Here is a 20,701-nt window from a genome sequence, read left to right as displayed (position 1 = left end):
AACCAATAAAAGCTGCAAATTGATCTGGGGGGACTTGTATAAACGGTCACAGTTACCCTAAGGTGGGAATTCACTATAAATACACAAAATACCACATTGCAAGATCCAATGTTATAATTATTAACAATACCAACAAGAAATGAAGCAATTGTATAACAAATAAATAATTTCATAGTGTGTATGCCACTGTAAAACTGTGTATCGAACCACAAAAATATCTAAGGTGGCTGAGACTTTATGCTGCAAAGCAGTGTGAGCTGCAGCTTACAGAAAATGGAGGATGGTAATAAATATATAAAGAAATAAACAAAATCCACTATTTCCCTGGGGGACTTGTATAAATTGTTACACTACTTCTGTGGAAAATCACCATAAACACATAAAACTGCACACTGTAGAGCTATATGCTAAAATTATCAACATTGTCTGCAGAAAAACGTATCCAAAATTGCATGATGTGTATGTGAATGTGAAATAAGACAATCCCACAGAAAACAATACATTTTGTAACTCCCTAAGACACATTAGCAACATAACAAAAATAAAGTGACACACACTATCTCTGTGCCAGAATAAAAATTGTGCTAATGAGAACACAAAACACTAGAGATACACAGAGAACAGTGGTGCACAGTATAAATTTATTTATTTGACAGCAATATAAAAACACACAGGGACATCATAACCCTGCAAACAGATGATTTAATTTGACAGTGGTCCGACATTATTTTAAACAACACTTATTTCTAATCTTTTTGTCTTTATCACATATGTCGCTCTCTATTTTTTTTTTTTTACTTTCACCTTTTTATCCGAAAAATTCATTAAAAGTTAAATTTGATACTATATCAGAAAGGATGCCCAGTGCACCCTACTATACTTTTCTTTTCTTGTGTGGTAGTGCCGGTGCAAGCCCTGTCAGCGCCTCAGGCAACCCCCCACGCACCCGTCTGCCCCCCTCCGCTCCCCCTCTCCCCTCTGCTCACCCGCTCCAACACCGATCGCCTGGCTCCACAGGGCGGCGGGGCGGGGGTGGTGCGGACGCCCCACTGCTCACCCGCTCCCCTTTGCTCACCACCCGCTCCGACCTGGTCCACCGATTGCCTGGCTCCACGGGGGGTGGGGGGGATGAGATCGATGTATGCCGTGATCCACGGGGGGCGGGTGTGTGACCTACCCACCGCGATTGTAGGGGAGGGGGGTGGTTAGGAGGCAGTCGGTCACCTCTGACTCCACGGTGTGTGCAGCGGCCGCTGCTTCCATACAAAGTGCCGCCCTCCAATGGCCCTGTCCATAGGCCCCAAAGCAAAAGTTTGTAGGGGCCCCTACTGTATATACCAGCTAATTGTGATAAATGTATTTAGCACATGTAACTTATACAGGAAACAAAGGCCCCCTCATTGCGGGAGGGCAGGTAAGTATGCTCCAGCTGTTGTGAAACTACAAGTACCATCATGCCTTGCCACTGTATTGCTATTAGGGAATGCTAGAACTATTGCAAGGCATGCTGGGATGCAGGGCCGGATTAACAATGGGCCTGATGGAGCTACAGCTCCAGGCCCACACTCCAAATATGCCTATTTTGTAGCTGAGGGCCAGGGCTTTCCAACGAGCCCAGCTCCGCGTTGCTAGCCCCCTGGGAACCGGAGATACCACCAGGCAAACCTGGAATCAAATCGCTGGGCCTTCAATCTGATACCTGGTCCATATGGGTTCATTGGTTTCTGAAATGTAATTTCATGGCTGTTCATGTTGTTTCACGGGACCAAAATCATTCGAAGCCTACATGTAAATGGGTCAGTTGGTTCCAAAGATATAGCTGGTTGTTTAAAGGGGGGCGGGGGTGGTTTTCTCTCCCCCTCACACCAGAAAATGCAGGGACTAGGCTGGTGTAAAAGGGGCCAGTCTGGGAATGTCCCTGCATGATCCTGGGACCATATTCCCGGGTAAATCCCTGCATTTTCTGGTGTGAAAGGGGTATTATTTTAAATAGCCATGTCATGCAGTGCTCTGAATACAGCCGGGCAGCCCCCTGCTCTCTGCCTGGCTGTCAATGGCTGTCATTTCTGCCCGGCAGCAGCTGTCCCCCAGTTACCGCAAGCATGTATTCCCCCTTGGCAATGAGCATGTAATCCCACATGGCAACGAGCATGGAACCCCTGGCAATGTACATGTAGGTAAGCAACACTTATGTAGCATAATTTTTAATAGGCATTATGGTGTTTGGCATAATATGTAATGGAGATTATGGTGTGAGGCTTAACATGTAATGGGCATTATGGTGTAAATTTTAAATGCGCGCCTTTGGCGCGCAATGCCCCTATTTGTGAAGCTTATTGTGCATTATTGCTCAATCTGTTTGCTATAGTGCAGGCATGTCCAAACTATGGCCCTTCAGCTGTTGTAAAACTACAAGTCTCATCATTGCCACAGTTTTGCTAAAACTATGTCAAGGCATGCTGGGACGTGTAGTTTCACAACAGCTGGAGGGCCACTGTTTGGACATGCCTGGTATAGTGTGTATTTTGGCTCAATCCATGTGGCAAAATGTGAATTTTGCCTTAATCTGTGGGGCATAGTGTGAATGTTTGGCTCATTCCATGTGGTATAATGTGTAAGAGGCAAGTAAAGTATAAGGGGGTTACTATAGTGTTGCATGATTTGTATAAGGGGTATATGGTGTGGTAAACTTAGCTGACAACATAAAAGGTGCTGAAATGTTGTCTATCAAGTTTCGGCTTTCAGTATTTTTTTTATGACTGGAGTGCCACCTCACCCTGCAAGTATCTTAGGACATCGGCATCCTGCGGGTGCACCTTTGGAGTGCACACGGCAATATATCTCCCTGCATTTTTCCTATGCCAGCCCCCTGCCTTTTCCAGGCATATATATAATTAGTTGAAAGTATTTACACAAATAGAGACACACCCATGAGCAGACCACCCAACCAGAACACTGGTCACCCCTCCCACATTATTAGGTCCTGGCCACAACTACTATTATTGCGCATACTAGGCCCTTGATCATTTTCAGCTCCAGGCAGAGGCGGAACTACCATTGGTGCAGCAGGTGCATTGCACCGGGGCCCCTGAAGACTAAGGGGCCCACTTCTGCCACCCACTGCTATGTGGCATATTGTGAACTTGGTTTGGAGTGGAAGAGGAGGGCCCAAAAATGTAGTTTTGCACCTGGGCCAACCACTCGTAAATTCCGACACTGGCTCCAGGCCCATTTAGGCCTTAATCTGGCTCTGCTGGGATGTGTAGTTTCATAGCAGCTGGAGGGCCATAGTCTTTACAAATGATATCTGCAATGATTTCCTGCTGAATGCCCAGCAAAAAATATAGTGCATACACACTGGGGGTAATCTGGACCTGATCACGCAGCAGCAGCCGATTCGCACAGCGGCGGATTATCGATACACTGCTGCAGTGAAAGCCGGCTACTTTTTTTCGTTGCTAGCCATTTGCAAGGTGATTGACTGAAAGTAGGCGTCGTCGGTGGGTGCTAACTGGCAGTTTAGTGGGAGTGTTAAGGAAATTTCTAGGCATGTGGAAAAATGCTGGGAGTGTCAGGGAAAATGCAGGCGTGTCAAAGCCTGTTAGAGGTGTGTGTGTGTGACGTCAGCTCCAGCCTCCAGCTTCCATCATGGGAAGTAAACAATATTGTATGCTGGTGGGGCTGTAGAATTATAATGAGCCTTGTTGAGTTGAGGGAGAACTGTATCCCAGGCCTGAAGCAGTATGATAGTTCTCGTCCTACAGGTCCATTCTCAGGGGACAATCCAATTGCAGGAGAAGGGGGCAAGTTGCCATTGCAATAGCGCATAAGCAATACTGCATATCAGACTCCTCGTAGCCTGATCTCACCCCTAATTTTCACAAATTTGTATGTACATCTATGTAGCTGTGAACAGAAATGTGCACAATTGTAATGACCCCCCAAAGAATGGTAAACAGTGGCAGCTCCAGAGGTGGGGCCACACCACAGTTCAATATTCAAATAGGGGAACCACACCCACTGCCAGATAATCAGTCTGGAATGGCAGTTGATCGTCCTCCCCTATTTGTATTTTGAACTGTGCTGCAGCCCTTCCCCTGGAGACACCAATGATGGTAACCCATTAGAAAGAAAAGTGAAATCCTCAATGTGACAGTTAATTTAGGGGGAGATGTATCGAACATTCTTAATAGTGAACTACTATAACTAGTAGCGCACGCAGGGGGGTTTCTGAGTACCCAGAGTCTAGGCTGACAGCTGAGGGTCCCCTCTTTCCATGGGTACAAGAGTTTTAAAAATCGGCCCTTGGGAACCGGAGATATCTGACTTCAAAGCAGTGGTCCCCATCCAAGCCTGTTAATTGCCCTTCCCAGTCAGATATTTCAGGTTCTTACTGGCTTAGAGTTTTTCTGAGGGTACATTCCAAAAGCTGAGACTCTTCCCCTTTGATGGACACTAGAAGCTTGTCTCTACTGTTCCCAGAACCAGAAATATCAGCCTTCCAGCAGCTGGTTACTGCTCCAGTTCCACACACCTGGTATGTAGTTTTATATTCTCATTGGCAGATTGCTCTGCCTCCTGAACTCTGATCCCCTAGTCTCCAGTACCATTTGGTAGGTGGAATTAACTAGTTTTTAATTCCAATTAAAATCTAAGAAATCTGTTCTGGGAACTGGAGATATCTGAGGTCAAGCAAGCTGTCCTCCCACCAGAAAATTATGAATAATTAGCCCACTCTACTATACACCCCTCCTCTGCATATTAAACATCCTCTACCGCCCTGGAAGTTATGTATCAGGACCACTTCATTCAGCCCAAAGCCTTCTTCTCCCACCTTATCTCCCACCATCTGTGCAGTAAAGGGGTAATTAGTGGAAATTACTGATCCAGGCCCTACATGCTGAGTGGTTGATTTAATACCCCCTATCACCCGCGGGACATCAAAGATTCCCCCACCCCTACCACTGGAGGATCGGTAGGGGACCCAATACATTGCTATGTCCAGGGGTCTACACTGCTGTTGCTGCCCCTGTATGTGTATGTGTATATATATATATATATATATATATATATATATATATATATATATATATATAAAGAGAGAGAGAGAGAGAGAGAGAGAGAGAGAGAGAGAGAGAGAGAGATATAGATATATATTATTTAGATAAATTTGGTCTATCTATAATACTTTAACTGACCAGGCATATACTGGGTCACCTAAGTGTCCATCTCCGGAAACCCCCTTCTGAAAATCCTGCGTTTGCCCCTGAAAACCTACACTTTAGTAATTATACCCCTAAGAATGTTTGAGGCAGGAAACCCTTGCTTGTTTTTTAGATGCACCTCTAGGGACGTGAGAACAACAATCACAGTTTTCCTGCCCTGTTATCCCCCATAGTAGAAGCAGAGAACATTACTGCAGTGCTAGTTGGTCCTGCCTCCTAAGTATTGCCATTAAGTTGTAGGCCTGTGGGCCTCTGCCATAACAAAAGAGACATGTTCAAAGGTGCATGATATAAGCTTACAATGTGCAAATAACCAAACTGACAAAGGTATAATACTTCACCAAACAGAAGTGCTGTGTGACTCCGAGCCGTGCTCCTAATATATATCATCTGCAGACAAGCGTGGACAGTGTGGTGTTTATTGTAGCATTACTGGAGTTTATCTATCGGCTCACCCCAATCCACCCAGCTTCCTCCAGCAATCACATTGGTACGCAGGAGTGTGAGGTCTCACCTTGGTTTTTCCTTACTTCTGTTCTGCAAATAGTGGTTAATGGAAAGCATCAACTCATGCTTCACCGGGCTCCACACAAATATGTATTCCAACTAGCCAATGTTCCATTGTATGCCTACTGTTCCAATACACTAGAGACGAGAGATGGATGGTTCATGAGAGTAATAGCTACAAGGCAAATAGACAGCATGAATGGGCGATGTGAAATACATACAAATGACAAGACTATCAGAATATTACCAGTCATTATATAGGAATGGGATCATTCGTCAGACTGCATTTAGGTCTACAGTCATTAGGTCGACCCCACTAGGTCGACTGGCAGAAAGGTCGACCTGACTTAAGGTCGACATGGGCCAAGGTCGACATGACTTAAGGTCGAATTTGTATAAAGGTCGACATGAGGAAGGTCGACTGGTCATAAGGTCGACATGGGTTTTTCACTGTTTTTTTTTATCCAAATGTCGACACAGTCGACATGGACACAGTTGGCAATGAGAATCGGACCCTCGCATCGCTCGCTTCGCTCGCGATGCTTCGGGCACGGTGCCTCGCTGCGCTCGGCACACTATTTTATTCTCCCACCACGCCCTAGTGGATGGTAGGGCATGAAATACCGCCTGTCGGCACATGTCGGCTCAAAAAACAGTGAAAAACCCATGTCGACCTTATGACCAGTCGACCTTCCTCATGTCGACCTTTATGCAAATTCGACCTTAAGTCATGTCGACCTTGGCCCATGTCGACCTTAAGTCAGGTCGACCTTCCTGCCAGTCGACCTAGTGGGGTCGACCTAATGACTGTAGACCTAAGTTCATTCTAATAGATGACCGCATCCCATTATATAGCAGTGCAAGACCTCAGGTCTCCTGGGTTCTGCAGGTACATGTAAACTGCCAATGCACCGCCACCTCTTTTAATGTCGACATATCAGGTGCCGGAGGGAGGTAGGGTCCAGGTGGGAGTTAGGCTGTGGGAGGGCTTAGAGGGGCAGCAGGGGGGGGGGGGGGGGGGGGGGGTAAAGTGGGGCAGCAGGGTGAAGTTGGGCTGTGGGAAGTTTAGAAGTTGTAGAGAGGGTCTTAGACTACAGGAGGTTCTGCAGAGCAGAAATACACTGAATGGAGGGGGCGGGGGGCGGCTACTGTGGATGCCAGCTGCTACCACTGATAGTCCTGTAGAAAAAAAGGTACTGTATAGTCCCGGTACCTGTACCAGAAATCAAAGCTGAGTTCTAATGTCTGCAATAATTTACAGTAAGGATGCTTCATACCTTATCACTCATACATTTATTTAAGGCAATGGTTCTCAAACTTGGTCCTTAGGATCCCCACACAGGTCATGTTTTCCAGGTCACCCAGCAGGTGCGCTGTGTATCACGAAAAAAAGTGTAGGAAAGTGAGCAGCGCTGAAAATCTTTTAACGATGTAATTGGATTGACTTCTCAAATTATTACCAGTGGTTAGATATATATATATATATATATATATATAATAGTTCCAAGGGCCACACAAGTCCTATTAAGGGCACTCACCAACTTAATTAGGTAAATCAGAAAAGTTTTATTTACATCACCATTTCCATACAAGTCTTCTTCTTACTCACAGGTAAGATATAGGTCGACGTTTCGGCCACGTATGGCCTTTCTCAAGACCACAGCTTAGGACACCCTTCCACTCCAAGATACCAGGCATATGGAAATGGTGATGTAAATAAAACTTTTCTGATTTACCTAATTAAGTTGGTGAGTGCCCTTAATAGGACTTGTGTGGCCCTTGGAACTATTATATGTGGAACAGTGGAGTAAACTGTTGCCTTAAAGGAGCACCCCGGTGTCGACTGCTGTTAACAGTGAGTGCGGAACTCAAAGAATATATATATATATATATATATATATATATATATATATATATATATATATATATAAATTTCATATACCATAATGGTTAGTGGTAATTCACATAAATATATCACATAAAAATGGAAATAATATATAAAATACAATACAACATCACATAAAAATGGAAATAATATATAAAATACAATATAACATCACAATTTTTATAAAACAATGGTGGCTATATCTCTGTCCTCACTGTCCGTTCCTATGATACCTGGATGCATATGGACCAGCTGTGCAATACCAAGGTGGGTATATTTACCATCCGCCTGTTGGATTTTGGCCAAGTGGAAATTTTCCCTTGTGGTAGATATGGCTTGGAGTCCAAAAAGTCCCTTTTGTATATCCAAGAAATAGTCGTGGAGTGTGCCACTGTTGGTAGGTGTGGAAATATTTCGGTCCGTCCAGGCTGGTTTGGGCAGAGTATAGGGAGGTCAGAGTGCCGCTGGAACTTGCACTGTGTATCGCCAACTATTACGTTTTGAAAAGCGACATGTGAACCGGGAAATATGCAATGTGTGGGGGCCTAAGGACCAAGTTTGAGAACATGTGGTCTAAGGAATCCTTAAGTGATGACCCTTAACTTTAGAAGTCACCCTTTTTACACTTGTATGGATTTGTAAAAAGAACAAGTGTTTTCATTAGATTCAGTAGAAAACTTCCTAGAAGATCCTACAGTACATCTCACTTCTACTGTGGGTGGCAGCCAGTCCTACCTGTAATTCAGGTAGACCATTTACTAGGTATGGAAGACAAGACACTAAGGCGCCTAGAGAATTATGCTGCTTTATCTTATACCTTTTATCTAACACTTAAGCCTAGAAATAACTCACACTGACACCTTAAAACTATAAATAAGACACGGACACCAACTGCGTAAGTTTAAAGGTCATCTAGAATATTTATTGTGAAGATGGTATGACCCTAATTGTTTAGGGATGGCAAGAAGAAGCACTTGAGACCAGCACCCTCAAAACGCGGATGCCACTCATGGCGGCGACCAGGTCGCCCCACTCGCTGGCATCACTCAACAACTGTGTGTACAGCCCGCTCCGCAGCAGCATGCCACGCCCCTCCTAGGGCCAGACGCGGGCACTTCCAGGAAGTGTCCAGCGCCCCACCGCGTTGAGTCGGGACTCGCCTACCTTCTTGGCAGAGGGGCGGGCCATACCCCACGGAGACCACCTGACACCACACCTGAGTGCTGGTCGAGAGCGCTCAACCGCCGATTGTAATATAATCTAAAATCAAATTTGGTGAAGGCTCGAAAGCCCAGGTAGCACGTATAAGGGAAGGGAGGGTGGGAATCCAGACTCAAAGAGGAAGTCCTTTCCTGTCTGCTTGCCTATAAGTACCCCTCTCTAAGCTGCCGCCCCCCAGCTACCTGATAGGGCAGATCTAACTGCCACTCACTATTTGCCTCCGGCCTTGTCCTAATGATTACAACTTTATTTATTTCTGCAAATTCACAGGCTCTTAATTACACTCAGGCCTATGCAGCCCTTGTTACATCTAAGGCGCCTAGAGAATTATGCTGCTTTATCTTATACCTTTTATCTAACACTTAAGCCTAGAAATAACTCACACTGACACCTTAAAACTATAAATAAGACACGGACACCAACTGCGTAAGTTTAAAGGTCATCTAAAATATTTATTGTGAAGATGGTATGACCCTAATTGTTTAAGGATGGCAAGAAGAAGCACTTGAGACCAGCACCCTCAAAACGCGGATGCCACTCATGGCGGCGACCAGGTCGCCCCACTCGCTGGCATCACTCAACAACTGTGTGTACAGCCCGCTCCGCAGCGGCATGCCACGCCCCTCCTAGGGCCAGACGCGGGCACTTCCAGGAAGTGTCCAGCGCCCCACCGCGTTGAGTCGGGACTCGCCTACCTTCTTGGCAGAGGGGCGGGCTATACCCCACGGAGACCACCTGACACCACACCTGAGTGCTGGTCGAGAGCGCTCAACCGCCACTGCCTTGGCACCACTACTCAGCCGGGTCAACCTGTGCAACAAGGCCCGCCACCCCAAAACAACTAACTACGCCCTAACTATACTAAACACACAAGAATATCCTGCAGGAAAATTGCCATACCGGGGTCCGATAAATGAACCCCGTCCGGCCTATACAGACTCGGGGTATCTTTCACAATAGTGGGATGCCTGACTGCTTTACCACCACTCGCCACTATGTATCTAGATACAGCGTGGTTCACCTTCTTTCTGGCCTTCTCAACGGTCTCTATGCTCCGACACCCCCGCCATGTGAAGCGAGGAACTATGTCCGACCAAACTAACAATACACCGGGCCAGCGCGCCTGTATCCTCGCCATGTCCGTCTCAATTTGGATTGTCAGCGCAATGCCGGTCCGCCTGACCAAATCATTGCCTCCCAGGTGTATGACTAACACGTCGGGTCTGCCTAATCTTCGGGCTTTGGAGACCAGTAGGTCCCACAGGCCATCCCACTGAAAACCCCTAATGCCGAGCCACTGTACCTCCCGTGCCCGAGACAGCTCCGGGGCCATGACCGCCAAAGGGTGCCTAGCAGCCCAATATATATAGGAGTGCCCCACTAACCAAACCCTGCCCAGAGTCATTAAGGGAGGGGGGGGGGGGTGCTGAAAAAGAGAAAACCTAAGGTTAGCATATAACATTATACTGTAAAACACAACCGAAATGCATTGACTATGGACCCGAGTGAAGGGGAAAAATCTTAAAAAACCTCTGGTGGACTGTTGGGGGAAGCCAATTGTAATTAAGTCCCCTGCAGAGGAAAAAGTAAAAAAATTCCCTTCACACCGTCGATTCCAGAACGCTAACCGTTCCAAAACCGATTGTAAACAATATGTTTTCGGGCCAGCGCAACAGGCACTAATTACAATTTATCCAACCTTACGTATTTCTTATAGGAGGACGACTTCCACCTCCCCACCGCCTGAACGGAGGAGGGTGGAAGCCCTGCAGCAGCCGCACAAGTCGCGGCCCCAATTCGGAACGAATGCGTTCCATACTCCTTCTCGGGGAGACCTAAAGCCGCGACACACCTCCGAAACACAGCCGCAAACTGGAATCAGGTAAGTGGCCACACCTCCTTGTGTGCCAGGAACTGTGCCGCGGTGCCCGGTCCGCCCGAGACATACGCCTCAGCCAAAGATACAGGACATATAGCCTTATTGCTGTGCGCTCTTAATGTTATCCAGACGCCCTTACCCGCCTGGTCTGTCTTGGATTTCCCTATCTTGCATAGTATCCGCCCCTCGCGGAAAACTACATTCTCTTTGAGGAGCCCTGAAAGCACGCGTTTGTTAGCGGCCACTAACTTGCTTACCCAAAAGGCTCCAAAAAATGCAAAGGAAAATGCTACCTTAAAGAGCGCTGCCTCAAATACATTCTCAGCTATCGTATTTAAACACTGCATGAGTTCCCCCAGCATGCGCTCGTCAATTTGGCGACGGGAATCTGGAACCCCCGGCTGTGCCCTAGCCCACCCCTTCAATGCTTTAGCCAGTATGAAAGACCTAGTGGGATCGGGTTCACCTAGCAATTTGGAATGGAAGGCTATCCCTGCCAAATCCGCCGCCATAGCCGACTTTGATCTACCTTTTTTATGATGCTCCCAGACGAAGGCTAGTAACCGGTCCTCGACCGACTTACCACAGGCCTCCGGCGAAACCCGAAAAGCTGACCAATCCCTCCAAGCCGCCCCGTAAGCTCTACGTGTGGAAGGGGCCAAAGATAGCAGGGCCAGGGACTTCATGCCGACTCTATGACCTGCCATACAAGAGGGGGACAGCTGAGCCCTGTGATAGCAGCCTCTGGTGCCAGCTCGCGAAATCTCTCGAACTGGAACCTCGAGAGTGTGTCTGCTATGCTGTTGTCGACTCCCGGGACATGTCGGGCTCTAAAGTGAATATTGTGTTGCAGACAGTGCAAGACTAGGTGTCTCAGCAGGCGCATTCGCCCTGCAAGTAGGCCCCGAATACCGTGGAGCCTGCAGCGTCCGTGTAGAGCTGTAGCTCTACGCTGGAGGCTGGGTCAGCCGGCCACAGCAACTCCCTGTTGAAATGCTCAAGGAAACTCGACCAGACTGTTAGGTCTCCCTTTATCTCTTGCCCGAGCCTAACTGTGTGGTGAGGGTCTCTTACCCCCGCTGTGGCTCTTTCCAGCTTTCTGCAGAAAACCCTACCCATCGGAATGATGCGGCAAGCGAAATTGAAGGATCCGAGCAGGGACTGAATCAGCCGCAACCGGACCCTCCCCTTCCGCCGGCACTCCTCAATAAGCGCCTGCAGCTTCGCTACCTTATCCTCCGGCAATTTGCAACATCCACCCTCGGAGTCTATTTCAATACCCAAATATGACAACACCCTGGTGGGACCCTCTGTCTTGTCGGCTGCTATGGGGACCCCTAAAGCCGTCAGCATGTCCTTGGCCCCTTCTAGGATGCGTCGACATGTGTCGTCCTCTCCTGGTCCCACAAAGAGAAAATCATCTAAATAATGAGCTACACCGTTGCAGCCCATGCCTTCCTGTATGCACCAATGCAGGAAAGTGCTGAATTTCTCAAAGTAGGAACAGGAGACTGAGCACCCCATCGGCAGGCATTTGTCTATAAAGATGCCCCCCTCCAGCCTGAAACCCATAAAACGGAAAGAGTCGGGGTGCAAAGGGAGCAGTCGGAAAGCGGACTCTATGTCTAATTTCGCCATGAGTGCCCCCTGTCCAAAACCTTTCACAATATCCAGTACTTCGTCGAAGAGCTGGTATTGCACGCTACACTGGGATTCCGGAATGGCATCGTTGATGGACCTTCCTGGGGGGTGAGACAGGTGCTGTATTAACCTATACTTCCCCGGCGTCTTCTTGGGAACCACGCCCAAGGGGGAAAAGCACATGCGGGGTAGGGGTTCGGCGGCAAACGGGCCTGCCATCCTTTCCAGTTCTATCTCGGCATACACCTTCTGTCTCACAACCCCAGGGAAATCCCTCGCAGATTTGAGGTTCTTATGGGATATCACCAAAACTGACTCTGAAATAGGTAATTGAAAACCAAACTTAAAACCGCTATATAAGAACTGAGCCGCCTCCCTATCGGGGTAAGAGGCTAGGCGGCGAGCCAACTCGGCCAGCACTATGGGGGAGGGTGCCTTACTTGTTGCTAGGCCCTGCATCACCTTGCTCCTGCGCCCTCCCAGACTTACAAGATTTGCCCGAGCGCCCCGCCCCGCACCAACGGCATTCATGCCTGTAGCTGCACTTTGCGCCCCTCTCGCACTTGCCGTCGTTGAAGGTGAAACATCTACCCTTGCCCGAAGACTTTGCCCCGGGCTTCCCCCCGAGAAAGGGCTTCCTGCCAGATGTTTCCGTGGATGGCTGGCCTTTTTCTATCACCTCTAGCCATATCTCCACGTGTTTGCACCCCATGGGCATGTTTGTGGACCCCTCATGCGCCCGACGGAACTTCTCATCGTAGTCCCGCCAGGCCCCGTTTCTATAATTAATGAATGTTTTGTTTACCAGAAACCGGTAACGAAGAACATTCAGATGCTCCTCTGGCCTGGTGCTAAGGTAGCACGAGGAGAAGATGCGAAAACCCCTGAGCCAATTATGGAAGCTTTTGAAGGCGAGCTCCCCATTGGCTGAGGATTTCTTGGCCTTATCGAAATCTTGTTTCATGTCGGCCGTTAATGTAAAAAGGTCCACAAACTTACCCTTCTTAATCCTCTCCTTAACTCCCCTACGAAGACCCCGGGAAATGGCCGTATTTGAGCAGTGAACCTTGTCCCCAGCCGTGTCTGTAACGGGAGCGGGCGCGTCTTTCTGCTTGCGCTTTGTGCCTCTAACCCTCTTTGCTACTGCGCGCGCAACCAATTTAGCAAGCTTGCGCAGGCGCCCGGACTGCTCCACGTCCCCGCTGCTAGCGGTGGAATGGTAAGATGAGGATTCACACAATGAATTGTCAGTGTTCTCACCCTCCGTGGACTCAGCCCCTTCCTCGGGATCTGCCGCCGCCTCTTGTGTCACAGGTGGGTCGGAAAGTCTGGGCCTCGACGTCCCGACGGACTGTTCGGCGTCCCCAGAGACGCCTGTGGAGTACCTGCCGCTGGTGGTTGCTGTGGCGGTCGGGGTAGATGACCTTGGTGTCGACCCGGCTCCTCGCAAAATCCCCTGGACGGCACTCTGCGTTGACCTCGTGGCCCCCATGGCCCTGTCTGTACCTGCTGATGTTTCGGGAGACAAAGGCAAGGCATTACCCCTAGAGCCTGAAGGAGCGGAAAACTCCGTATCGCCCCTGGGTGCCCGCCCCCCTTCAGCACTCCCTGCAGGTGAAAACTGAGGCTGTGGAGGGGCGAAGTTCGGTTGCCGTGCATTTGCGTGGGGATGACCCCCGCTTTGATAAGGGTGCTGCAGCCCTGACGCCCAGGTAGCTGTGGGCTGTTGGGGGAACATAGGCCAAGCAGAACCGTAAGGCACCTGTGGTGTCCCACTGCTGTGCTGGAAGTATGGGAAGCTGGGAGATTGGCCCCAGGTAGGCTGGTGTGCCAAATGGTGCTGCGCTGGTGGGTATCCCGTGTGGCCGGCTGTTACTGGTGTGGGGAAAGGCCAGGCCGCGGGGGGCTGCTGGAAATGCTGGAACCCGGAATGAAAGGTCGAGGGGCCAAACCCCTGTGTCCCTTGCTGCAAGGGTGCTGGTGGGGCGAACATACCCTGTGGCGCCTGGGCTTGAGCCAAGCCCTGGGGCCACGCTGCCTGCTGCCCCGGAAACAATTGCGCGGTGGCAGGCACAGTGCCCTCCCCGCTGCCGCGCGTTAACGCAGGTTGCCCCCCAGCAAAGGACACTGGGGGCGGGGCGAAACTGCCAGGGAGCCGGGGATCTGCTGTGTGTGCCAGGGAGGCCTGCAGGGTGACTATGGGTGGACCCCTGAGGATTGCAGGCAGCCTGGCCGGGCCCCCTGTAATGACCTGCATGGGGCTGACACTGGGTGCTGGTGGAGTTGAGGCACCCCGGCTGCCCGCATAAGGCAGCGCCTATACCGATGTGCCTAGCGCTGTAGGAGGGGTACTCCTACCCCCCTGCTCCGCCTCATGGTGACACTGCGCAGCGTGATCCCCCTCCCTCGTACCGGTGGAGCCCGCTGCCTGGAAAAAGGGTTCAGCCAGCGCCTCAGCCGAGGTGCCTGGCATCCCCCCACGTGGTGGTGTGTCGATGTGTCCCCCAGCCACGCTAGACGCGGCCTGGGGATCAAAGCGGGCGGCCGCCGGGGAGCGCGTGACCCCCGCGACGGACGCGCCGCTGCTGCTGGGACTGACCGCTGAAAGGGGAACAATTCCGCACTGTAGCGGAGGGGACAGAGGGCGCCCAGAGCCAAGCTGGGGCTCCGTGGACGCCCTGTACTGGGCCGCAGCTGGCGTTTTTCCACCCCCACGCCCGGCTACAGTGGTCAGGGGGCGGGCGGCGTCAGCCAGCCAACGGGGGGGGGGGGGAGCGCTGCGCTTAGGACGCCCTGACATTTCAAAGCGGAATGCAACTAAGAGGATGGGCAAAACAAGTGTAACACTTAGCTTAGTGTCCCTGCGCTTGTTCAACAGGAGTGTCCCAGCCGAAATCCAGACTCAAAGAGGAAGTCCTTTCCTGTCTGCTTGCCTATAAGTACCCCTCTCTAAGCTGCCGCCCCCCAGCTACCTGATAGGGCAGATCTAACTGCCACTCACTATTTGCCTCCGGCCTTGTCCTAATGTTTACAACTTTATTTATTTCTGCAAATTCACAGGCTCTTAATTACACTCGGGCCTATGCGGCCCTTGTTACATCTAATCAGTGTGTCTCCCACTAGTGTTCATTCTAGCACCCTGCATCATTCAACCCCATGCAGTTACACTTTTCTGTCTGGGGTGTTGCCCATTTATTTGGGGACTATTCCGCCCCCTGTCCCTGGGGGCCGGCAGCGTCCCCTCATGTTTTTGTTAATTTGACCCCCATAACTCCTTTTACTAATCCTCTCCATTCAAATAAATAGGAATTGATTTGATCAATTTACTGAATGGAGTATTTCTAATCCTGTTTGTTTATGGGATGCTATATATGATATTACCTTTTGAGGGTTTCTCCTTTCTTTGTGTGTACCGTCTGGATGAAATGTTATCTCTAATAGATTAGAGCTCCATACGGAAAGTATTTTTCCATTCTTTTAGTATACTGTATTTACCTTACCTTTAGTCAATGTTATTGCGCGTTCCTATAAAGCTTTCATTGGGTTAAAGCTTTGAAAAGGTGAAACACATACAGTTAAACTGTCTTCCATGTTTTTTTTTTTTTTAAGTAATGTATCTGTGTTGCACATTAGCTAATAAATGTATAACATTTGTAAAACCATAACATTTCAGATTGATTTGAATATTTGAACTATTTTACACTTCATATGGATTTGTGGCTATTGCTGTTATATGTAATGTGCCTTATTGCCAGACATCTTGGGTGAAATTTACTAACATGTGGAATACACTTCACAGGTCATGTTGCTATGGGCAACCAATCACATCCTGTCTACTATCTTCTAGAGGGTGGTAAATAAATAAGAAGTAGCTTCTGATTGGTTACCCATAGCAACATGACCTGTGAAGTGTATTTCACATCTTAGTAAATATCACCAGTGGCGTAACTATAGCATCGCAGCCCCCGCCACCGCGGGGGGGGCGCTGTGCATATGGGGGCGCCGGGGGCTGCGGTGCTATAGTTACACCTCCCCCCAATCCCCCGCAGGCTTACCTATTTCATCTTCAGCGCCTCTCCTCCGAATGACTCTATTGGCCACCTAGTGGCCAATCAGGAGTCAAGATTGGCGGCCACATTCGGAGGAGAGGTGCTGAAGATGAAACTTCAGTGTCTCTCCGGTTAGTCCGTCAGCGGATACCGGCCGGAATAGACACTTTTTTTTTTTAAAGGAGACCTGGACTACGTCGGAAAGAAGAGGACGGGATCTTCACCGGAGGACCTTGGTGAGTAGGATTTTCTTCCACAAGTACCCCTATGGATTTCTTCGGATCCTGGAGCCCCGGACCCTGGACTCTGCAGCCCGGACCAGGAACCAAGGCCCCGAACCCCGGACTCTGCAGCCCCAGACCCAGGAACCAAGGACCCGGACACCGGACTCTGCAGCCCTGGACCCAGGAACTGCAGTTAGGGATGCCAATCCCGGGGCATTTTTTCCAATCCAGGAATTCGGGATTGAAAAATGCCCAATCCCGGGATTCCTGGGATCCCGAAATTGGCATCCCTAATTCAAAAACCGCCCCGCATATTTGCTTACTTTGTGGTGCGGTTTGACCAGGCGGGTGGGCGATGAGCCGGGCGGGTGGGCAGGCTTTCAGACTGACAATGGAGCCGGGTGGGTGGTCAAATTTAGAAAGCTGAGCGCGCTGTTGAATCACGCAGCCAGGGAGGTAGGGCAGCGCGCATAGGACAAGGCCGCTCTGTATGCTGCGCAGCGTGACCTGTGACATCGTCACGCTGCGCAGAACCACACTGCTGACTGCGCATGCGCAGTCTAATCCCGAAATCCGGGGATTGGAAACTCCAATCCTGGGATCGAAATCCCGGTGTTTTAGTGGCCAAATCCTGGGATCCCGCCGATCCCGATCCCGGGATTGGCCACCCTAGTGGCAGTGTGTGTTTATTTGATTATTTTTAATACTGTGGAACTACAAGCGTCAGCGGGCCCTTTAATGCCCCGCATGCTGGGACTTGTGGTTCTCCAAGTCCCAGCATGCGGGGAAGGCTTGCTGGGACTCATAGTTCCACAGTATTAGATAATAGTTAATTCTATTTTTTTACACCATGTTATCAGCCCAGTGACCACCGCTCCAGGGTCCCCGGGGACAGCACCAGGCTTCAGCCTGGCCAGGTAATCCTGAAGGGGGGGACCCATTTATTGGGGGTCCCCACTTCCCAAGGACCCCTGGCCAGGCTGACCGGTCACAGGGTTGAATGCTTTGGCCGGGGGGGACTGCTGGCTGGTTGGGCCTGGTTCTTAAAATACGGGTGACCCCTAGTCATTTTGTCCCCCGTATTTTGGGAACCAGCCCTGGCCCTGGAGCTTGGGGCTGGTTTTAAAAAATCAGCGGAGCCCCTATTTACCGGATTTCCTGATTTTTTAATACCAGCCCCGGCCCTTTCAGCCTGGTGCTGGTTACGGCAGTAGGGGGGACCACATGCCAATTTTTTTTTTAATGGGCAGAATGAATACCCCTTTGCCACCGCCAAAAAAACCAGCTTTTAAACGGGTAAAACACTGCTTTTTACCCGTTTAACAAATACCGGTATTTGTTAAACGGTTAAAGCAGTTGGAGCGTTCTCACTGCAGCTCTACCCATTTAAAAAGGCTAAAAAATGGTAATTTACTGTTTAAGAGCTGCAGTGGGAAAGGGGTATTAGATAGGAGGTATTTATTTGTTAAGATTGACTAGTATTTGGGGTGGTAACAGCATAGTTGCCTGCGCTCCTGCATTCTGCCGGAGACTCCCTGAAATAACAGCAATCTCCCTCTCTCCCTCATTAGTCTAGCAATCTCCCTCATTTCACCTAGCCCACATTACACTTCTAGTTGCCAGGTTCACATTCTCTTTTCACAATCTCTCCATATATGGAACCACACACGCCCTTTGGGTGGAGCATGACACACCCCCTCAATGGGACACTGTGCAAAATTCTACTACCAACTATAATCTCCCTGAAACTAGTTTTAAAAAGTAGGCAAGTATGTCCTGTATGCGTGTTTGATTGATCACATCAGATGCTACTTAGCCAAGTAAGAGGTAAAACACAGGTGACTGAAATCAGAAAGTGAGTGGAAAGTCCAGGAGCAGAGCATTTTGTACCTGGAAGGGGTTATGAAGGAGTGTCTGCATCTACGTAGTGGAAGGGAGATCCTGGGGCAGCCCAGCATTTTTGCAAGTGCTTGGCAGGACCCCGCAGTAATGACAATTGGGGTTTCCTACGAGGCAATGCCCAATTTCCCTGAGGTTCCATTCAGCATGTGCAAGGTATCCCTGATTTAATCTCCGTTATGTAGGGAGGTATTTTGACATAGAGGGCGGTATTCAATGAGGCTGATTCGCCAGGTTTTTATGGCGATTTTGTGCTGTAAACTAAAACGGTGAATCACCCTATTCAATGACCAGATGGCGAATACATTTCAAGGTTTTTTTCGCCATGATTCACCGAGTAGCAATCGCTATCTTTTTATGGTGAAGTGGAATGTGAACTTTTAAAATAAAGTGTTTTGTTTTTTTACAATTGGTGTCAAAAAATCTGGAATTTTATTCTGAGGAGTGGCATGCTATTTTTATTCATGTGCTGTAAGCACATGAATATATATTTAATTTAAAAAAAATATATATATTTTTTTTTTACACAGACCAGCCAGCAGGGGGCCGGAGCCGAGCCGCTCATTAGATATTCATATATTCACTTCACCCGATCATTACATATTCATGATCGGGTGTAGTGAATATACCCGGTCCCCAGCTGGCACCCCCGGGGGGGCAGCCTGTGCTGTCTGGCTCCCGGTGAGCCCACCTCCCCCCCACAAACGTTCTGGGGCAGGCAGGGAGACTTCCATCTCCCTGCCTGCCACCGTCCTCAGGCTCCCTGCGGCGTTCGCCGCAGGAGCTCAAATTCGCCGGTCAGGGGCAGCGAGCCCCTGACTCGTTGAATACCGGAGCCAGCGAGGCTCCGGAACGCGGCGAACAGTGGCGAATGTGCAGCGAATCGTATTCACATTGAATACCGCCCAGAGGGTTTATTTTTTTTTTTACTAATATGGGCATTCTATTGAAGATGAGATGTTGCAATGGCAAACATCAGATTATATTGATACTTGGTGCCTTTACATGGTGTGTTTGCACTGTGCGATGCACGCTCCCGCGAGCATCTCATCACACACACAGTACAAAAAGTATGTGCTGCACATACGAATTTGTAGTGCTTTCTGATCACATCGCACGCAAAACGCATGCGATGCGATCTAGCCCATAACGGATGCGATAATCGCACCGTGTATGGGCACCTTCAGTGGCAAACGCAGGATTTTCAGAAGGGGGTTTCCAGAGGGCCGGAGCAAAGCACAGAGATGGACACAGTATATGCCAGGTCAGTTAAAGTATTATAGATAGACCAAATGTATACACACACACACACACACACACACACACACACACACACACACACACACACACACACACACACACACACACACACACACACACACACACACACACACACACACACACACACACACACACACACACACACACACACACACACACACACACACACACACACCTGGATCAGTAATATACACCTGGATCAGTAATTTCCACTAATTGCCCCTTTACTGCACAGATGGTGGGAGATGAGGTGGGAGAAGAGGGCATTGGGCTGAATGAAGGGTCCCTGATACATAACTTCCAGGGTGGTAAAGGATGTTTAATACACAGAGGAGGGGTGTATAGTGGAGTGGGCTTATTATTCATAATTGTCTGGTGGGAGGTCAGCTTGCTTGACTGCAGATATCTCCAGTTCCCGGAAATAGATTTCTTAGATTTTAATGGAATTAAAAACTAGAGAATTCCACCTACCAAATGGTACTGGGGACTAGGGAATCGGAGTTCAGGAGGCAGAGCAATCTGCCAACGAGTATATAAAACTACATACCAGGTGTGTGGAGCTGGAGCAGTAACCAGCTGCTGGAAGGCTGATATCTCTGGTTCTGGGAACAGTAGAGACAAGCTACTAGTGTCCATTAAAGGGGGAGAGTCGAAGCTTTTGGAATATACCCTCAGAAATACTCTAAGTCAGACAGAACCTGAAATATCTGACTGGGAAGAGCAATTAATAGGCTTGGATGGGGACCACTGCTTTGAAGTCAGATATCTCCAGTTCCCAAGGGCCGATTTTTAAAATTCTTGTACCCATGGAAAGAGGGGACCCTCAGCTTTCAGCCTAGGACCCTTAGACTCCTGGGGGGGTTTCTGGGTACTCAGAAACCCCCCCTGCG

The sequence above is a fragment of the Crinia signifera genome, chromosome 4, assembly GCF_055691185.1.
Source record: "Crinia signifera chromosome 4, ASM5569118v1, whole genome shotgun sequence".
NCBI classification, from domain to species: domain Eukaryota; kingdom Metazoa; phylum Chordata; class Amphibia; order Anura; family Myobatrachidae; genus Crinia; species Crinia signifera.
The sequence above is the reverse complement of the archived record's forward strand: the minus strand, read 5'-3'. Positions refer to the sequence as shown.